This window comes from Patagioenas fasciata, chromosome W (assembly GCF_037038585.1).
Source record: "Patagioenas fasciata isolate bPatFas1 chromosome W, bPatFas1.hap1, whole genome shotgun sequence".
NCBI classification, from domain to species: domain Eukaryota; kingdom Metazoa; phylum Chordata; class Aves; order Columbiformes; family Columbidae; genus Patagioenas; species Patagioenas fasciata.
The window spans coordinates 27,137,628-27,159,830 of NC_092559.1; positions in this window are offsets into that span (position 1 = coordinate 27,137,628).

Here is a 22,203-nt window from a genome sequence, read left to right on the forward strand (position 1 = left end):
CGTGCAATCTTCTCTACTTCTACTAGAGGCAGACTAACAATAAACAAACCTTTCTCCCAAGCAGTGTATCTCTTTTTGTCATCCCTAAAACCCCGGGAGAAAAATCCCACAGGTCGGGTTGGACCCTCAGGGCTTCTCTTCCATATGTGACTGACAAGCCTGATAAAGCAAACTCCCATTCCACCTGAAAAGGGTCTGTAGGGTGAATAGGACCAAGGGCTTGGTGAGCTGTTGCTTCAAAAATTAGTAATCACATAGCTTCTTCCTGAGAAGCTGTCCATTCCCATTTTACCCCTTTTCTTAACAAATCGTAAAGAGGTCTAGCAATGACAGAAAAGTCTGGGATGTGTTTCCTCCAAAAAACTAACAACCCTAAAACATGCTGCAAATCCGTTTTTGATTCAGGCATTTTGATCTGAACTAAGGAAGCAAGAGTGTCCGGCGGGATGCAGGTCATCCCTCCCTTCCACAGATTCCCAGGAATTTTACTTCTTGTGAGGGTTTTTGGACCTTTTCGGGGGGAATTTGCAAACCCAGATTTTCTAAATGTGTAATTATATCCTGTTGGGTTACCCCTACTTCTGTTATTTCATTTCCACCCACAAGAGTATCATCAATGTACTGATAAACAGCTATGCCTTCGGGTTTGGGTATTTTTTCTAGCTCTTGGGCTAAAGCGTGATGAGCTAATGTGGGAGAATGTTTGTACCCCTGCGGAAGTCGGGTGAAAGCGTATTCTTGTCCTTCCCAGGTGAAAGCAAAACGATCTCTGTCTTCTGGCTGCAATGGTATCATAAAAAACATGTCCTTGACATCTGTTGTTGCCATGATTGGATGAGCCTTTTCCTGTATCATGGTTATTAGTTCAGCCAGATTGGGGACTGCGGTGGTTAGAGGATCGGTGTTGGCATTTAGCTGCCGAAAATCTATTGTAAGTCGTCACATCCCATTGGGCTTTCTAACTGGCCACACTGGAGAGTTAAAAGGAGAGTGTGTGTTAATTATGACTCACATTTCTTGTATAACTGGTTTGATGCCTTCTTTGGCACCAAGGGGCAACGGGTATTGTTTTACATTTGTAGCATGACTACATGGGAGTGCTGGTGCGACTTGCAATAGCCTTCGATGTGACAATCCAAAAGTCCACAATAATCCTTCTGAAACTTCCCACTGTCTACCTTTGAGGGTATCCATACCTAGCTAACTGTTAGGAATGTCTCCAATCACCATTTTAATAGTGACTGTGCTCTCATTTCCTGGCAACAAGAATTTTACCCAAGCAACTTTCATAACTTCTGTTGACCCTAAAGCATTAAGGACACAAAAACGTCGCTTCGAGGGAAAAACTCCACACCTGTCAGCATCTACATCACTTAGAGCAGAAATTTGTGCACCGGTGTCAATGAAAAAAGTTACAGGTTCATGCTTAGGGCCCCCTTTGGTACGCATGAGCTGCGGGATATAAATCCATCCCCCATTCCCCCGCTCACTACTAAGGAATAGAGGTTCTAGTTTTCCTGTTTCTGGGAGAGACTTTCATCCTTGACGGGGGAGGGAGCTGAAGGTATAACAGGTAGGATTGCTTTTACATTCTGTGAAGGCTCTTTTGGATTTCGCCACCTTGATACTCGTTTACTAAGTTTATCAAGGGGTAAGCCTTCCATTATATCTCTGGGAACTCCCTTTTTAATTCCTAAAACCCATCATTGTTGTTGGGCCTTAGGCTGTTCTCCCTTTGCTGTTTTAATGCATGGATGTTCTTTTTTTTGGGATACCGGTAACAGCAGCAGTGTTGGCAGAGAGGGGCAGCTTTTTGATTTCAATATTACGGATTCCTCTTGACCTCTCTTCTAGGATTTTTACTGGGCCATATTTCCTATTGTAATCTATCAATTCTTGTGTTACTTCCCCCCACGTCCACACCTTTTGAGTATTTGGTTATTGCAGGAAGTCGGGGGAGGGGTGAAAGAGGCATCCATGCTAGTATTAGTTCCTTTCCTCTGGCTCCCACTTCTGTTACCCTGGCTCCTAGCCATATTTTCCGATTTTTCTACTGGGCTCATTAGTGTGATTCTCCTTTGAATGTTAATTCCAGTAGATTTTAGTGACTCTGGAAGTCCCCTTATTAAGGGAGTCATCATGTCAGGATTCACTGGCAACATCATTGGGGATTCACATTCGGGAATTAATTTCCTTTCATGTATCATTTACAAACAGGCTGCTTTGTGTACACTTTCTAACAATTGATCAGATGTGCCAGTAATTGCTAAGGGCTCTCCCCTATCTAAGGGGTTTAGCCCTCCAGCCCAGTAAGCAGCTCACTGGGTTAGAGACCACGGGGCATGTCTGTCACCAGTTGTTAAGAAGACTCCATGCCCCCAGTATCCATTTGCCTCTTGTTCACTTAACTGAATTTGGTCTCCCCCAGTTAGGGATACACGCCACATATATTCAGTTTCAGATTCTTTAGGGAGGCGACCGTACTCTTTTTTAAGTTGGGCCAGCTCAGTGGCAGTGTAAGGTGTTTGCTTAGTTGTAATGCGAGGGTCAGTATCCTCCTCATTTGCATAAAAGTATTCTGTTTTAACTAAGGGTCTCACGTGTGGGAATTCGTCATAACGTTTTCCCGTGTCCTCCAATTCTTTCCGACGGTAGATTTGATTTATGTGTCGGATATTTTTCCCCTCTAACTCCCACTCCCTCAGCACCCCCGTGTTCTCCTTTAGAGTAGCTTTCAGTGAGCAGTTTTCTTCCCTCTCCTTTTCTAATTGTTGAAAGCAGTTTTCTAATTGTTGTTCTAAATTGGAGGTTGTTTTTTGCAGGACCTGCACCAGATTTTCAAGAGATTCTATTATTTTACTTTCATTACTGTGCCGCATGAAGCGATCTTCGATTGCCGCTACTAGGCTGGCTCCTAAAACAGCGCAGACTGCAGTCTTATCTCTATTTGATCCAAACTTACACTTAGTCTGCAAAGAAATCACTCGGTCCACTACACTCTGTAAATTAGTCCAATTATCATGAGCTCAGTCTTCTCCGGGTATGGAGGGTCAGGCTCCATACTTTGCTAAAAGCGTGTAGAACGAGTCCCGATCTTTTGCTAGCCAAAAGTCCTGATTGTCAGCTTTTCCAGTCATTCTTACTACGAAGGGGCGGTACACACTCTAGGAAGGCACAACTTAGTTACGAAAACCACAGCAACAACTGCATCACCCTTCTCTTTCCCGAGTGGTTGAAGAGGTCTAGAAATCTGCTATGGGAGGACCTAACTTAGCTACACAAACACACAAGATTGCCCCTTCACTCTCCCTAGCAGACAATACTCATTATCATGAAAACAACACCCCTTCTGCACTTTGAGATCTTTTGTGTTAGATTCCGGGAAACAGAACCCTCAACTCGAGTTTGGGGTGCTCTACACCAAGGCGTGTATGGTGTGCGGGAAATCTGAATCACCTCCCTTGCGTTCTAGACACTTCTCACTGATAAATCAGTGTAAGGCTAGGTGCGGCTGAGACAAAATGTCCTTCCCCTGGTGCAGACCATACACTACCTACACCCCTCTGTTTTCCCAGAATCCCATCCTCGTCGCCAATTAAATGTCATGGTCCACTCGGTGATGGACTCGTGATGGTTCGTTTACCTTGATCTCAGAGCTCAAAATTAAGTCAACCAAAAGGCCAAGGGGTTATGGTTCAATCAAACAGTGTTACTTTATTAACTTGCCCGTAAAGCAGCACGCGATAGAAAGAGAGAGTAAGAAAAAGAGAAGGGAAAAGAAACGGGGAACAGTAAAAGTAAAGATGAGAAGTGAGGTTGCATTTACCACCAGTCAAGCTTCAGAGGCATCCCTATGGTCTCCGGTCCCATAGAGTCCTGCTGGTCCTCTGTCGTGGTTCAGGATCCTCTGGTGGGAAGATCTCCACAGTGTCCGTTCGGGAGTCATCTCTTAGGCTTCTTCACCCCCCCCTCGCTCCCATTGTTTGAGGCCAGTCTCTGCCTTGATTTTGCAACCCAGGCTTGTACTGCGCAGTCTGGAAAGATTCACGCTTTCTTTTGCCAACGCTTACGTGACCTGCATTCAGGGGTGTTTCTCTGGTCCATTGGGTGACCTCAGGACCCTTGGTGAGCTTCTGGGCATGCTCCTTTTCATTGGACATTGTTTGGGGGAGCAGGTGGGGGACAGATGTGACTGAGGCTCCAGATGAGAACACATCTTCTGGACGGCAGCTATTGTCCCTGGGTTGAAGAGACCCTCGTAACAATAACTTTCAGGAGGTGGGGGCTGGTTTGGCTGAAGCAGCAGGCAAAATCCATACAGCAACCATTGTAAGCAGCAGCCCCCCCGTATCGGAGAAACCAGTGCAACACAATGCTTCTCCTTGAGCCTCTCTCCAAGTCATTGTCCATGCGTTCTTTCTGTCAGGGCCTCAGTTCTCTCAGTTCCTGATGGTGATGTTCAGGCAAATACTTCTCCATCTTCAGACCAATTCTCTCAGTAGGGCACTGTCAATCTGCATCATGTCCTGTCAGGTTCTGTCAGGCCTTGTCAAGTTCTGTCCAGGTCTTTTAGGCCATGACAAGCTCTTTCTATCTATGTCGGGCTCTCTAGGGGCATTTTCGGGCTGTGATGAGATCTATCGGGCTTCATCAGATTCTGTCTGACTCTGTGGGGCCTGCTCGGGCTCTGTCAGGTTTTGTTGGTCTCTGTCAGGCCCTATCAAGCATTGTCGGGCACTGTTGGGCTTAGTTGGGCTCTTTCAAATACTGTCAGGTTCTGTTGGGCTCTTTCAAGCTCTGCCTGGACCTGTCAGCTTCTGTCGAGATCTGTGTGTACACATATGCAGGCACTTTGCAAGAAGAGCCAGAGGCCACGAATACATTGCAAGGATTAAGTTTTATTTTACTTATCTCTCTACTTGGGGGATCTCCGAAGCCACACCTAAGCTCCCAGGCAGAGGTGACGCCAGCAGGGACGCGGGCGCTGGTAAGTTCAGCCCTGCTGAAAGATCACTGGGCCTGCTGAGCTCGCCTGTATTTCAAGGCTTCAGGCAGGCACAACCTCCCGCTCTTTCTCACAACAAAGCAGGAATCTCAGACATAGGGATAAGGTGCCTAGAGTTTCTCACAGGCCTATGTTACTTAACACAGAGGTTCTATTCATCAAGCACACAAGGTCAGTAAAACAATTAGTGTGATGTATGTGCTTTTTAAAAAAACAGACAGGTGCATTTCACTTGAGCGTATTTACATTTAACTAATCTCCTCGCCAAATCTTCTGCTATATCCCCATACACGTGCTCTGTCAGGCCTTTTCAGGTTCTGTCAGGATCTATCAAGCTCTGTTTGGTTTTCACAGGCTTTGTCGGGCTCTGTCATGATCTGTCAGGCCATATTAGGCTTTGTCAGGTTTTTTTGGGGTATATAGGGCACTGTCAATCTGTGTCATGCTTTATCAGGCTCTGCGAAGCTCCTTTGGGCTCTTTCTGCCTTACCAGGCATTTTCAGGCACTGTAAAGTCCTGTCATGCTCTGTCAGACCTTGTCTGGCACCTGACACTTTTTCAGCCTATGTCAGGTCCTGCCAAACTCTATAGTTCTCTATCGGGTGCTGTCAGGATTTGTCGAACCCTGTTGAGCTGTATTAGGCACTGGCATGCCCTGTTGTGCTCTGTCAAGGCCTGGTGGGCTCTGTCAAGCTCTGTTGAGCTCTGTTGGACTCTGGCAGGCTCTGCTGGGCTTTCTCAGGTTTGATCAGGCTCTGTCAGGACATGTCAGGATTTGCAGGGCTCTGTCAATCCCTGTCAGGTTTTGTCAGGCTCTTTTAGGCCCTGACGGTCTCTGTGTAGCTTTGTCAAGATCTGTCAGTCTCTCTCAACCTCTGTCAGGCTCTGTCGGGCTCTGTCAAGCTTTTTTGGGCTCTTTTTGCCTACCAGGCTTTTTCAGGCTCTATAAAGCCTTGTCATGCTCTGTCAGACCTTGTCAGGCTCTGTCAGGCTCTGTCAGACTCTGTCAGACTCTGTCAGGATTTGTCAGGCTTTCTTGCAATTATTCAGGCTTTGTCGGGCTCTGTCAAGGTTTGTCGGACTCTGTTGGGTATTGTCGAGGTCTTTCAGGTTCCATTGGGCGCTGTTGGGTTCTTTCAAACTTTTTGGGCCCTGTTGGGCTCTGTCAGGTTCTGTCATGATATGTAAGGCTCTCTCAAGCTGTGTCAAGCCCTGTCGTGCTCTGTCAAGCTTTGTTGAGCTCTTTCAGTCTCTGTTGCACTTTGTCGGCCTCTGTCAGGCCCTACTGAACTCTGTAGTGTACTGTAAGGAGCTGTGGGGATTTGTCCAACCCTGTCGAGTTCTGCTGGGATCTGTCAGACCCTCTTGGTCTCTGTCGGGCTTTGTTGGGCCCTTTTAGGACTGTGTCAGGCTTTCTCAGATTGTGTCAGGTTCTTTTGGGCTCTGTCAAGATTTGTCAATATCTGTCAGACTCTGTCATGCTCTGTCGTGCCCTGGCAGGCTCTCTCAGTTTCTAGTAGACTCTTTCAGGCCCTGTCATGCTCTGTCGAGTTCTGTTGGGCTCTGTCTAGCTCTGTCGAGTTCTGTTGGGCTCTGTCGGGTTTATTTGAGCTCTATCAGGCTCTTACAGGCTCTGTCGGTCTCTGGCAAACTCTCTCGGGTTCTGTCAGGATCTGTCAGTCCCTTTCAGGCTCTGTCGGGTTTTGTTGGGCTCTATCAGACTCTTGCGGGCTCTGTTAGGTTCTCTCAGAATCTGTCAGGCCTTGTCGGACTCTGTCAGGACCTGTCAGGATCTGCTGGGCTTCATCAAGCTTTGTAGGGCATGTAGGGCACTGTTAATGTGTGTCATGCCCTGTCGGGCTCTGTCGGGCCTTGTCAACCTCTGCCCAGGTCTTTTAGGCTGTTACAGGCTCTGTCTATCTATGTCAGGTTTTCTAGGGAATTTTTGGGCTGTGATTGGCTCTACCGGGCTTAGTCAGCTTCTGTCGGACTCTGTAGGGCCTACTCACGCTCTGTCAGGTTTTGTTGGGCTCTGTCAGGCCCTATCAAGTGTTGTTGGGCAGTGTTGGGCTTTGTTGGCCTTTTGGATCACTGTCGGTCTTTGTTGGTTTCTGTCGGGCTTTGTCGGCTTCTTTCTGACTCTGTGGGGCCTGCTTGGGCTCTGTTGGGTTTTGTTGGGCTCTGTCAGGCCTTGTCAATCATTGTTGGGCAATGTTGGGCTTTGTTGGGCTTTTTTTATTTCTTTCAGGCTTTGTCGGTCTCCGTCGCGATCTGTCATGGTCTGTTGGGCTTTGGCAGGTTCTGTCTGGCTCTGTAGGGCTCTGTCAATCCCTGTCAGGTTTTGTCAGGCTCTATCAGGCTTTGTTGGTCTCTGTTTGGCTTTGTCGGGATCTGTCAGTCTCTCTCAGGCTCTGCCAGGCTCTGTCTGGTCTGTCAAGATTTTTTTGGGATCTTTCTTCGCTACAAGGCTTCTTCAATCTCTGTAAAGCCCTGCTATTTTCTGTCAGGCCTTCTCAGGCTCTGTCAAATTCTGTCAGGCTTTCTTGGGCTCTTTCAATCCCTTTCAGGCTCTGACAGTCTCTGTCAAGCTCTGCCAGGCTTTGTCAACCTTTATTGCCCTTTTTCAGGCTTTGTCAGGCTCTGTTAGTCTTTCTCGAGGTCTATCATGCTCTGTCAGGTCATGTCAAGAGTTGTAGGGCTCTGTGGGGTTTTGCCGGGCTCTGTTGGGTGTTGTCGAGCTCTGTCAGGCTCCACTGTGCGCTTTTGGGCTCCTTCAAGCTTTGTTGGGCGCTGTCGGGCTCTGTCAGGTTCTGTCGGGATCTGTAAGGCTCTGTCAAAATGTGTCATGCCCTGTCGCGCTTTGTCATGCTTTGTTGAGTTCTTTCAGGATCTGTCATGCTTTTTTGGCCTCTTTCAGGCTTTACTGGACTCAGTAGTTCGCTGTCAGGTTCTGTCGGGATTAGTCGGGCCCTATCGAGTTCTGTTGGGCTCTGTCAAGCCCTGTTTGGCTCTGATGGTTATTGACGGTCAGATCCCGACAGAATCTGACAGAACCCGACAGGGACTGACACAGCACGACACAGACCAACAAAGCCCAACAGAGCTTTACAGGGCCTGACAGATCCTGACAGAACCCGATAGAGCCTGCCAGAAACTGACAGAGCATGTAAGAGCCACACACAGCGCAACAAATCACGAGGGAGCCCAACAGAGATCGACAGATCGACAAAGCTTGACAGAGCCCAACAGGGCCTGACACATCTTGACAGAGTCTTACAGATCCTGACAGAACTTGAAAGAGCCCAAAAGTGCCCAATGGAGCCTGGAGTAACTTAGTGGGGAATCCTGATAAAAGAAAGTTTGAAACAATATTGTATTCACTTGTGGTTTGAATGTGGGGTTATATCAGTTAGTGGCAATTAAATGTTGTTCTGCAGAACTTGGAAAATAGGATGAGATACAGTACTTTAAGTTAATTTGCTTTTATTGTTATCTAATAATTTTGAGACCACAAAAGGATTTAAGTTGTTGAACTCTGACCCATATTGAATTGATGTTCTATTCAGAGATATGGAAAAAGAACAAACTAAATGTTATGATGGATGTGAGCTTGGGACATTGTATTTAAGAGTGGTTTGAAAGTGGCTAGAACATGGATTGAATTGGATCTAGGAAAATAATGGAAATAATGGACTTATGTTTAATATGCTGTTTTTCTGACATCTGCAAAAGGTTAATGGGACTGAGGAATGTAACTATTGCTGAGCTAATTGGAATTGCATATGAAGTTTATTATGACTTGAATGAAATAGAAAAACAAGAAAGCGAAATATCCCAGGCCTGTGTTGTAACATAAATTACAGACCTGTGTCAAGCTGTGAGATAAACTCAACCTCCCCCATCCACGTGGCCTTGTCTGTGTCTAAACTGCAGGAAGGAAAGAAAGAAAGAAAAAAAAAAAAAAAAACAGAAAAAAAAACGCTGCTAGAAGGAGCGAGGGGAGGACAAGCCGTATACCTCTCAGTGTAGCCTGACACCCAAAATATTGCAAGCTCCCCTAGAAAAGTTATAGAAGCTGAGGGCAACAGAAAGTAGAAATTTGGAAATACTGTTAGATGAAGCTTGGAGAGTATTCAGCAACAGGGAAAAAGAAGATTGTTGAAAGTATAAGAAAGTAGGGAACTAAAGAGGTTGGAAGTCTTTGAAAGCCTTTAGAGAGAGATCAATGTCTATTGGGAAAATGAATGTTGGGGAAGGTACAGAAGAAGTAGGCAGAGAGAAAAACGGACAGTAGCAAGTTTTGAAAAAAGACTGGTGGGAACCTGCAATGAACAGAAACAAGTTGAATTTTTGCTGGATTGCCAATAAGAAACAATTACATAGCGGGTAAAGGGAGTCACTGGCCAAAGTGAAAAGGCATATTTTTGTGAACCTTTGAAACGCAAATTGGGTAAACAAATAGGTATTGATAAATTTCAATATCTGTCCAATTCCCCACAAAACTTCTCGGGAGAAATTTGTTGGAACAAACGGATGCAGTAATCAGATCTGAAAAAGGAGAAATTACTCTGGAGGTAAATGATCAGTAATATATGAAAATAATGAGCTGGCTTTTAGCAAATGTTCCTACAGAAGGCAAGATTAATGAAGAAGTTGTGAACCAAGCGTATCCTGGGGTATGGGCTACTGATATAGATGGAAGAGGCAAAAATGCTGTACCCGTCGAGGTAAAAATCAAAGAAGGAGAAAAGCCGGTAAGGATAAAACAATACCCTTAGAAAAGGGAGGACAGGGAAGGAATTTGGCCGGTAATAAGAAATTCATATAAATCTGGTTATAAACAGAAGGAAAAAGGATCTCTACCCAGTGGTAGCAAACCCATACACCTTTCTGACTGTATTAACTCTAATTTGATTTGGTTTACTGTTTTAGATTTAAAAGATGCCTTTTTGCCTCTCTCTCCGTGAAGCCAGCCAGACAAGATTTATGTAAAACGCAGCTCACATGGACGGTGTTGCTACAAGGATTTAAGAACAGCCCGACAATATTTGGAAATCAGCTTGCTGAAGATCTTTAATCTTGGGAAGCCCCATCTGATGAAGGACAGATGCTACAATATGGGGATCACATTTTGATCGCTACCACAACACAGAAGACGTGCATAACCTGAACTGTAAGTTTACTGAACTTTTGGGAGCTCCAAGGATAATGAGTATCACAAAAGAAAGCCCAGATGATACAGCAACAAGTAACTTATTTGAGATATGAAATTAGTGCAGGACAGAGGACGCTGGGACAGGCTCAAAAGGAGGTTATATGCCAAACTCCAAAGCATCAAACTGTAAAAGAATTACGGACCTTTTTGGGCATGACAGGGTGGTGCCGGTTGTGGATTTATGATTATGGATTGCTTTTCAAGCCATTGTATGCACTAATGGCCACAGATCAGAAACACCTGCAAGGGAATAAAGGAACTACACAAGCCTTTGAAGAACTTGGTAAGGCTTTGATGACAGTGCCTGCTTTAGGACTCCCAGATGTGAGTAAAGCATGTTTTCTATTCTCTCACGAGAAGCAGGGAATAGCCCTGGGTGTACTGGCACAGGATCTTGACCCGTACCAATGAGCAGCGGCCTATTTCTCCAAACAACTAGGCTCAACTGCAACGGGGTGGCCTGCATGCCTGCAGGCAGTTGCAACAGTTGCAACAGTGGTACCTAACATATAGGAGGCCCAAAAATTTTCCATGGGTCAGAAAATGATTGTGCTAGTATCCCACACGGTGTCTACAGTTCTACAAGAAAAAGGGGGACATAGGCTTCCCCACAAAAATTTCTCAAATATCAGGATAAATCATCGTCGCTAACATTGTCAGCCCAGTTTCTTTCCTCAGTGGTAATATTGGAAAACCAGCTCATCATAATTGCCTGGAAACCATCAAAGCAACATAATCCAGCCGACCAGATCTAAATGACAGTCCTATGGAGAACACTGAGAACTGCTTTATGGACGAAAGCAGCAATATCATGAACGGTGAAAGGCATTCTGCTTATGCTATAATTACTAACCTTGAAGTGATGGAATCTGGACCTCCGTCTAGAAGTACTTCAGCACAAAAGGCAGAAATAATCACCCTTTTTCATGCTCTGGAAGTAGCTCAGGGTAAAACTGTGAACTTTTAAACGCACTCTAAGTATGCTTTCAGGGTCGTGCATGCGCGCGGAGCAATTTGGAAAGAAAAAGGACTCTTGAACTCTTAAGGCAAACATATCAAACATGCAGAAGAAATATTGGCAGCTCAACTTCCTAAGAAGGTGGCAATCATGCATATCAAGGCACACCAGAAAGTGAGCTCGAAATTAGAAAAAGGAAATGATCTGGTGGAGAGAGAGGCAAAACTGGTGCCCAAGCAAAAGGTAAATGTAGAAAGTGCCCCAGTCCCCGATGGCCAGGTCTCTTTAGAAGGTGAGCCAGAATATACTAAGGAAGACCGGAAACTTATTATAGTTCTAGAGGGATCATATAATTAGGAAGGGTGGGCTCACACCCCACAGGGAACAGCTATTGTTATCTCCTATTTAGTTTGGCCTTTAGTAAGAAAAGAACACAGAAAGAGACATTGGGGAGCAGAAGCACAGCAATGAAATCTTTGCCTCCAGGCTAATCCGAAGAATATATCCAAGACAGAAATGGGTCAAATTGGGAAAGGAAATGGACCGGGGCAACATTGGCAAAATGATTTTTTGAAACTCCCAAGAAAAGGGGGGTGCTGATATATGTTGGTACTAACAAATGACTTTTCAGGTTAGCCAGAAGCATTCCCTACCAGAACAGCAAAAACTCAAGAGGTAACTAAAGCATTAGTACAATAAATAATACCAAGGTTTGGAGTTCCAGCTGTTATATCCTCTGATAAAGGGTCACATTTTATTTCAAAAGTTGTAGAGCAAATCAGTCAGCACTTGGGAATAACCTGGCAACTACATACCCCTTATCGTCCTCAATCCAGTGGCCAGGTAGGAAAAAAAAAAAATCATGTAATTAAACAACTAATTGTAAAACTGGGGCAGGAGGCGAATTTGGCTTGGCCTCAATCTTTGCCTTTGGTCCTCTTGCGTATACAAACAAGGCCAAGGGCAAAGCAAGGGTTGAGTCATTTTGAAATCCTGTATGGGAGACCCTATAATGTACAGAAGGGGATGTCTGCACAAGTAGGGGACAAAATTATGACTTCTTATATGATAGCATTGGGTAAAAACTTAACAAAATTTGGAAATGTGTTTGGAACTTGGAGCAGAGATTTGTATGGGCCAGTATATGACATCCAATTGGGCAATTATGTGTATGTGAAGTCTCTTACAAAAAATACTTTGGAACCACAGTAGGAAGGTCCATTTCATGTCCTCCTGACATCTTTCACTGCTGTCAAGATTAAAGAACAGAATGCCTGGATTCATCATTCTAGAGTGAAGAAAGCCTGCAAAGCACCATGTAGGGTAATCCAGGTGCAACCTGGAAAATTGTATTTCTTATTGTCCTGGTTTTGTTAAAAACAAGACCGGTTCTCTTTTAGTGATTTTTTTCAGCTAAGTTCTTCTAGGGGGGCTGTACTTTTCTGAGTTTTAACCTGCATATTTTTCCTAGGATGCTCTCCTTGGTGCTCATAAGAGACCAACGGAATGCTGAAGAAGCTCGTGTTTAGATTTATTACTATGGTAGCTAAGAAGGGCTGGTAAGTTTTCCTACGTTCTGTTGTGAGTGGGGCGTTTTTGAGGAGGGGTGGATGGAACAGGTGACTAGAACTGACCAGCTGAGGATCAACGGAAGTATTCCATCCCATAATCGTCATGCCCCCTATATAAGAGGGTGATCACGAGGGTCACGCTCTCTTCAACCATGGCCAGCATCTAGAGAGGACCCTCTCTGTTTGCCTGTGATCTACAAGCCTCAGGCCCTGCATCCCTGCAACCAGGTTCGAGTTTGCTGTGAAGTCCCGTCCATGACTTCCGGGGGCCTGAGCTGCACCTCCTGGATCCGCCAGCTCCGCACATCCACCTCCTGCTGCTGGAGTGACACCAACTTGAGATTGGTTTTGTATATTTTGTATGTATATTCTGTATTTATTAGTAGCATTAGTAAACCCTTTAAAACTCTCCAACCTGAAGTCTAAGTGTCTCTTCCTTTCCCCTTATCTTTCTTATCATCTTTCCAATCTAAAGGAAGGGGTGGTGGGAGGTAAAGTGGCTAACAGGGAGCGTCTGTCACGGTTTATTGCCACCTTACCTTAAACCGTGACACTTATAATCATAACCTTAGCACACAGGTGGGATGAAAATTGACATGGGCAAGATCTGAATAAAACTGTAGGGGGACGCTTTAAATTGGTTCTTTAGAATCAAACCAATCTGACTATATATATCACATTGTCCACTTCTGCAGAATGGAGTTTTAAGTTGGTAGTAATTAAACAAAACCTTTATGAAATTCTATCAAAAAATTAGGTTATGTCCACCTTGACATGTTTTGGTCCTTTTGGTCCTTCTGGGTGACCGACCCGGGTGACACTTACTACCTCAACAAAACAAAAGCCAAAAGAGAAGACAAATGCTACAGTTGCAGTCAGCGGGGTCACCACGCCAAAGAATGCAAGCTCCCATGGCAGTCCAGAAGATGTCGTTGCTGCCGGAGCACCAGTCATATGGTTGTCAGCTGCCCCAAAATTGCTCAGCAGCGCAGCGGACAAACACTGGGAGCCTGACTTTGGCATTAACATTAAAAATCTGTTTAAGGATAGAGATGGGTTTTCTCAGGTAGAAGTAGCCTTCTTACCTGTGGCCAGAGAAAACATAGATAAAGAATCATCTCATTAGTAAAATAATTTACTAACCTATTAGAAAAGTGGGGAAAAGATACAGGGAATTAACAATTAACTAATTAACACTTAAAGAGCTGACACTATACTTTAAAGGCTAACTCTTAGAAAGCTAACCCTTTAATGCGCATCCCTATTGCTTAGCCTTGCTTAACTCTGTGTAACTTATTGTATGAGAAACAGGAGTTCGCTGACACCTTGCAAAGACAATAATCCTTGGGTGCATCCTTGGTGCATCCTTGGGTGAACTAGATAACAAGAAACTTGGGCACAGGACAGGAGGTTCACTAGTTTTAACCAACTCAGCAGTTTGAGACCTAACCAACTCATCACACTGGACCAAAGGTGACCGTTTACAGAGAAGAGGACCCGGGTTCACGATCACTGAGCAGCTGCAACCAGGAGGAGCCGGAGGTGAAGACTATGGAAATGGTGTCCCAGAACTCACTGTAATAAGAACCGCCTTCTCGGGGACAGGTTATGAATATGTATAGGCATTCCTAAAACTTTCATGAATATGTAACACTTTACTGCATTTAACCAAGCTCACAGCTACTGTAATTTTACACACGTATTAGGTGAAATGATTCCCCGTGTGTCCGGTGCTGTAAATAAATAAGCAAATACATACCTTCTTAACAATCTGAAGGGTTGTAAGGTCATTTACGCGCCTCAGTAGGGCCTGACAGAGGCCGACAAAACGTGACAGGCGCTGTCAGGATTTGTCGAATGCTGTTGAGCTGTGTTGGGCTCTGGCAGGCGCTGTCATGTTCAGTCAGGCCATGTTGGGCTATGTCAAGTTTTGTCAAGCTCTGTTCTGTTGGGGTCTGTCATACTCTGTCAGGCCCTGTCAGGGTCTATCAGGTTCTGTCAGGCCATTTGAGGATTTGTAGGGCTCTGTTGGGTTTTATCAGGCTCTGTTGGGTATTGTCAGGCTCTGTCAGACTCCACTGGGTGCTTTTGGACTCTTTCAAGCTTTGTTGGGCCCTGTTGGCCTCTGTAAGGTTCTGTCGGAATCTGTAAGGCTCTGTCAAGCTGTGTCAGGCCCTGTCAGGTTCTGTAATGTTTTGTTGAGCTCTTTTAGTCTCTCTCGTACTTTGTCATCCTCTATTATGTCTTACCGGGCTCTATCATTTGCTATCAGGCGCTGTCAAGTTTTATTGAACCTAAAGGAGCTTGACAGAGACCGACAGATCTCGACAAAGCCACACAGAGACCGACAGGGCCTGAAGGAGCCTGACAAACCTGACAAAGCATGACAGGGTTTTACAGAGGCTGAAAAAGCCTAGTAAGGCAGAAAGATCTCAAAAGAGCTTGACAGAGCACAACACAGCCTAACAAAGCCAAAAAGAGACCTACAGATGTAGACAAAGCCACACAGAAACCGACAGGTTGTGACACAGCTTGACAGAGCCTTACAGATCCCGACAGAACCTGACAGAGCCTGACAAGGCCTGACAGAGCATGACAGGTCTTTACAAAGCCTGAAAAAGCCTGGTAGGGCAGAAAGAGTCCCAAAAAGCTTGACAGAGTCTGACAGAGCCCGAGAGAGAAGGACAGAGCCCAACAGGCCCTGAAAGGGCCTGAGAAAACCTGACAGGGATTGACAGAGCCCTACAGAGCCTGACAGAGCCTGACAAACCCAGCAGTGCCTGACAGATTGTGACAAAGGCCTACAGAGTCCGAAATGAGCTTACAGAGCCCCACAGGTTTTGACAGAAGCCGTCAAAGCCCAACAGAGACCGACAAAGCCTGACAGAAATCAAAAAAGAACAATAAATCCCAACATTGCCCAGCAACGTTTGACAGGGCCTGACGGAGCCCAACGAAACCCAACAGAGCCCGAGCAGACCCCACAGAGTCAGACAGAAGCTGACTAAGCCAAATAGAGATGATCACAGCCCAAAAATGGGCTAGAGAGCCCGACATAGATAGACAGAGCCCGTCACGGCCTAAAAGACATGAACAGAGCTTGACAAGGCCTGACAGGGCATGATACAGATTGACAGTGCCCTACATGCCCCATAAAAGCCTGACAAAGCCTGATATGGCCTGACAGATCTTGACAGAGCTTGGCAAAGCCTGAGAAAGCCCAAGAGATTCTGAGAAATCTTGACAGAAACTGACAGAGCTCGCCAGGAACTGACAGAGTGCATAAGAACCACACAGAACTTGACAAAACCCAAGAGAGCCTGACAAAATCTGAAAGATCCCAACAGAATCTGAAAAAGCTTGACATAGCCCACCAGGGCATGACAGAGCCTGACAGACTTCGACAAACTTGACAGAGCCCACCAGAACCTGACAGAACCTGAGAAAGCCTGACAGATCCCGACACAGTCTCACAGGGCTTGACAAAGCCTGACAAATCCCAACAGGGCCTAAAAGAGCCCAACAGAACTCGACAGGGCCTGATAGAGTGCGACAGAACCCGACAGAGTCTGCCAGAGACTGATAAAGACTGACAGAGACTGACAAAACTTGACAGAGACCAACAGAGGTCGACAAAGCTTGACAGAGCCCACCAGGGCCTGACAGAGAACATCAGGGCCCACCAGAGCTGATCAGGTTTTGACAAATCCTGACAGCACCTGATAGCAAATGATAGAGCCCAGCAGGACCTGATAGAGGCTAACAAAATGCGACAGAGACTAAAAGAGCTCAACAAAGCATTACAGAGCCTGACACAGCTTTACAGTGCCTTGCAGATCTCGACAGAGCCAGACAGGCCATGACAGAGCCCAACAGACTTTGACAAAGCTTGACAGAACCCAGCAGAATCTGAGAAACTTTGAGTGAGCCCGACACAGTCTCACAGGTTCTGACAGAAGCCGACAGAACTCAACAGGGCCCGACTGTGAGAGATTTAAGGGATTTTCTTAAGGTTGTTTTGTGGATGGGTTTCTGTTAGATAGAGATTTATTTCTGAACTAGACAAAGCAACTCCAAGGCTGGCGCGAAGGCTGAAAAACAACACCTGTTATGAGAGTGAGGTAATTCTATAATAACAAGACCTGAACATGGACAATATCCGATCAGCCAATGCGTGTTTGGAACGTGAATGTGTGATCAAGAAATAACTGCATATATAAGGAGGCTTGTCTCTGTAATAAATGGCTTTGCTTGAATTCATATTGGATTGTGGGGAGTCCATGATTTTTCGCCCTCGCACCCGACAAATCCTGAGAGCACATATCAGCAAACTATAGAGTCCAGCAGGGCCTGACAGAGGCGGACAAAGTGCGAGAGAGCCTGAAGGAGCTCAAAAAAGCTTTACAGAGCAGAACAGAAGCTGACACAGCTTGAGAGAGCCTTACAGATCCTGATAGAACTTGACAGAGACCGAGAGAGCCCAACAAAGCTTGAAAGAGCCCAACAGCACCCAATGGAGCCTGAAAGAGCTTGACGATACCCAACAGAGCCCGACAAAACCCGACAGAGCCTGACAAATCCTCAATAAGGGCAAGAAAGCCTGACAGAGCCTGACAGAACCTGGTAAGGCATAAAGAACCCAAAGGAGCTTGACAGAGACTGACAGCACCTGACAGAGCCCGAGACAGACCGACAGATCTCAACAAAGCCACACAGAGACCGACAGGGCCAGAAAAAGCCTGAAAAAGCCTGACAAAACCTGACACAGCTTGACAGACCTATACAGATCTTGACAGAGCCCGACAGGGCCAGACAGAGCTTGAAAGAACCCAACAGAACCTGACAGGAATTTACAGAGCCCAAAAGAGCATGACAGGGCCTGAAAGAGCCTGATAGGGCCTGACAGAAACTAAAAGAAACTGAGTGAGGCCACCAGGGCATGACAGAGCCTGACAGAGCTTGACAGACTTCGACAAAGCTTGACAGAACCCAACAGAACCTGAGACAGCCTGAAAGAACCCGACGCAGTCTCACAGGGCCCAACAAAGCCCGACAGAGTCAAACAGGGCCTGACACAGCCCAACAGAACTTGACAGGTCTCGACAAATCCCCACAGCATCTGACAGCAAACTATAGATTCTAGAAGGGCCTGATGAGGCTGACAAAGCATGACGGAGCCTGAAAGAGTTCAACAAAAAATTACAGAGCACGACAGGGCCTGAATAATGGCAAGAAAGCCTGAAAAAGGTCTGACAAAGCCTGACAGGGCTTTACAGAGCCTGAAGAAGCCTGGTAGGGCAGAAAGAGCCCAAAGGAGCTGGACAGAGCCTGACAAATCATGACACAGATTGGCAGTGTCCTACACACCCCAAAAAAGCCTGACAAAGCCTGATATGGCCCGACAGATCATGACAGTGCCCGACAAATCCTGAGAAAATGAACACGACCTGATAGATCCTGGAGAGAACCCAACAGGGCCTGACAGAGCATGCCAGGGCCCAACAAAGCCTGAGAGAGCCCGACAGGACCTGACAGAGCATGACAGAACTTGACAGAACACACCAGGGACTGATAGAGTATGCCAGGGCCTAACAAAGTTTGACTCTGTTGGGCCTGCTCGTGCTGTGTCACGTTCTGTCCATATCTGTAAGGCTCTGTCAAGCTGTGTCAGGCCCTGTCTTGCTCTGCAGTGCTTTGTTGAGCTCCTTCAGGCTCTGTCACGTTTTGTCGGCCTCTGTCAGGCCCTACTGGACTCTATAGTTCGTTGTAAGGTACTGTCAAGATTTGTCTGGCCCTGTGGAGTTCTGTCGGGCTCTATCAGGCCCTGTTGGTCTCTGTTGGGCTTTGTCAGGCCCCACTGTACTCTATAGTTCGTTGTAAGGTACTGTCAAGATTTGTCTGGCCCTGTGGAGTTCTGTCGGGCTCTATCAGGCCCTGTTGGTCTCTGTTGGGCTTTGTCAGGCCCTACTGTACTCTATAGTTCGTTGTAAGGTACTGTCAAGATTTGTCTGGCCCTGTGGAGTTCTGTCGGGCTCTATCAGGCCCTGTTGGTCTCTGTTGGGCTTTGTCAGGCCCTGTGAGACTGTGTCAGGCTCTGTCAGGCTTTCTCCGGTTCTGTTGGTCTCTGTCAAGCTTTGACGAATCTGTCAGGCTCTGTCATTCCCTGGCAGGTTCTGTAAAGCTTTGTCGATCATCTGTTGGGCTCTGTCGAGATCTGTCAAAATCTGTCATGCCCTGTCGGGCTCTGTGGGGCTTTTTTGGGCCCTGTCATACTCTGTCAGACCCTGTTGGGTTCTGTCAGGATCTGTAAGGCTTTGTCAAACTGTGACAGACCGTGTCATGCTCTGTAATTTTTGGTTGAGCTTTTTCAGGCTCTATTGTCCTTTCTCAGGTTTGTCAGGCCCTGCTGGAGTCTATAGTTCATTGTCAAGTGCTGTCAGGAGTTGTCAGACCCCGTCGAGTTCCGTCCAGCACAGTCAGGTTCTGTTGGGCTCTGTTGAGCTGCATGAGACTGTGTCTGGCTCCGTCAGGCTTTCTCAGGTTCTGTTTGGCTCTGTCAAGCTTTGTCAAAGTCTGTCAGGTTGTGTCATACCCCTGCGGGCTATCTTTGTTTCTGGTAGGCTCTTTCAGACCCTGTCATGCTCTTTCAGGTTTTGTCATACTTTATCTAGCTCCGTTGGGTCTTTGCAGCTTTATCGGGCACTGTCAGGCTTCGTTGGGCTCTGTCAGTTGCTGTCAGGTTCTGTTGGGAACTTTCAAGTTCTGTCTGGCCCTATTGGGCTCTGTTGGGTTCTGTAAGGCTCTGTCAAGCCGTGTCAGGCCCTGTCAGGCTCTGCAATGCTTTCTTGAGCTCTTTTAGTCTCTGTTGCAGTTTTTCAGCCTCTGTCAGGTCCTGCTGAGCTCTATCATTCACTGTCAGGCACTGTCAGGATTTGTCAAACCCCGTTGAGCTGTGTTGGGATCTGACAGGCCTTGTCGTACTCTGTCAAGGCCTGGTGGGCTCTGTCATGCTTTGTTGAGCTCTGTTGGGCTCTGTCAGGTTTTGTCGGGCTCCGTCAGGCTCTGCTGGGCTTTCTTGGGTTCAATCAGTCTCTGTCAGGCAATGTCAGGATTTTGTAGGGCTCTGTCGGGTTCTGTCAGGCTCTGTTGGCCTTTCTCAGGCTGTCAGACTCTGTAGGGCTCTGTCAATCCCTGCCAGGTTTTGCCAGGCTCTTTCAGGCCGTGTTGGTCTCTCTGTGGCTTTGTTGAGATCTGTCGGTCTCTCTCGGGCTCTGTCAATCTCTGTCAGGCTCCACTGAGTTCTGTCAGACTTTGTCAGGCTTTCTTGCCCTTAGTCAGGCTTTGTGGTGCTCTGTCGGGTTTTCTCAGGGTCTATCAGGCTCTGTCAGGCCATGTCAAGATTTGTAGTGCTTTGTTAGGTTTTGTCCGGCTCCGTTGGGTATTTTTGAGCTCTGTCAGGCTCCCTTGGGTGCTTTTGGGCTCTTTCAAGCTTTGTTGGACTCTATCAGTCTCTGTCAGCTTCTGTCAGGATCTGTAAGGCTCTCTCAAGCTGTGTCAGGCCCTGTCATGCTCTGTAATGTGTTGCTGAGCTCTTTCAGGCTCTGTCACGCTTTGTCAACCTCTGTCAGGCCCTGTTGGGCTCTATCGTTTGCTATCAAGTGCTGTCAGGATTTGTCGAACCCTGTTGAGCTGTGTCAGTCTCTGTCAGGCCCTGGTGGGCTCTGTCAAGCTTTGTCGATCTCTGGTGGGCTCTGTCAGGCTGTGTCCAGCTCTCTCAGCCCCTATTGTGCTCTGTCAGGCCCTGTCAGGTTCTGTCAGGATCCTTTGGGCCTACCTGAAACTGAGAGAGTCTACCAGGGCATGATAGAGCCCAACAGATTAATACACAGAATCAAAGAATTGACTGGGTTGGAAAAGACCTCAGAGATCATCAAGTCCAACCCTTGGTCCAACTCCGGTCCATTTACTAGATTATGGCACTAAGTGCCATGTCCAATCTCAGTTTAAAAACCTCCAGAGATGGTGAGTCCACCATCTCTCTGGGTAGGCCATTGCAATGCCTGACCACTCTCTCTGGAAAGAATTTCTTTCTAATATCCAGCCTAAATTTCCCCTGACAGAGTTTAAGCCCATGCCCCCTTGTCCTATTGCTAACTGCCTGGGAGAAGAGACCAATCCCCACCTGGCTATAACTTCCCTTCAGGTAGTTATAGAGACTGATGAGGTCACCTCTAAGCCTCCTCTTCTCCAGACTAAACAACCCTAGCTCCCTCAGCCTCTCCCCATAGGTCTTGTGTTCAAGTCCCTCCCCAGTCTTGTTGCTCTTCTCTGGACCCGCTCCAGCACTTCAATGTCTTTCCTGAACTGAGGGGCCCAGAACTGAACACAATACTCCAGGTGTGGCCTCACCAATGCAGAGTACAGGGGAAGGATCACTTCCCTTGTCCTGCTGACCATGCTCTTTTTGATACAGGACAGGATATCATTGGCCTTCTTGGCCACCTGGGCACACTGTTGGTTCATGTTGAGCTTCCTGTCAATTAGTACCCCCAGGTCCCTTTCTGCCTGACTGCTCTCCAGCCACTCTGTGCTCAGTCTGTAGCGCTGCAGGGGGTTGTTGTGGCCAAAGTGCAGGACCCGGCACTTGGCCTCGTTGAATTTCATCCCATTGGAATCGGTCCATTTTTCCAGTCTATCCAGATCCCTTCCAGCAGGTCGACACTCCCTCCCAACTTGGTGTCATCAGCAAATTTGCTGATGATGGTCTCAATCCCTTCATCTAAATCATCAATAAAGCTGTTAAACAGGACTGGACCCAACACTGACCCCTGGGGAACACCACTAGTGACTGGCCGCCAGCTAGATGCAGCCCCATTCACCAGCACTGTCTGGGCCCAGCCCTCCAGCCAGTTCTTAACCCAGCAGAGAGTGCACTTGTCCAAGCCATGGGCTACCAGCTTTTGCAGGAGTATATTATGGGAGACAGTGTCAAAGACTTTGTTGAAGTCTAGATAGACCAGATCTACAGCTTTCCCCTCATCCACCAGGGGGTCACCTGATCGTAAAAGGAGATCAGGTTGGTCAGACAGGACATGCCCCTCCTAAACCCGTGCTGGCTGGGTCTGATCCCTTGTCCATCCTGAAGGTGCTGTGTGATTGCATTCAGGATGATCTGCTCCATAACCCTGCCAGGCACCGAGGTCAGGCTGACAGGCCTGTAGTTGCCAGGGTCAACTTTGCAGCCCTTTTTGTGGATTGGGGTAACATTCGCCAATTTCCAATTGTATGGGACCTCCTCAGTGAGCCAGGACTGTTGGAAGATGATGGAGAGCGGCTTGGCGAGCTCTTCTGTTAGCTCCCTCATCATCCTAGGATGGGTCCCGTCTGGTCCCATAGACTCGTGAGGATCCAGATGGCTCAGTAAGTCACAAAGCTTGACAGAGCTCAACAGAAC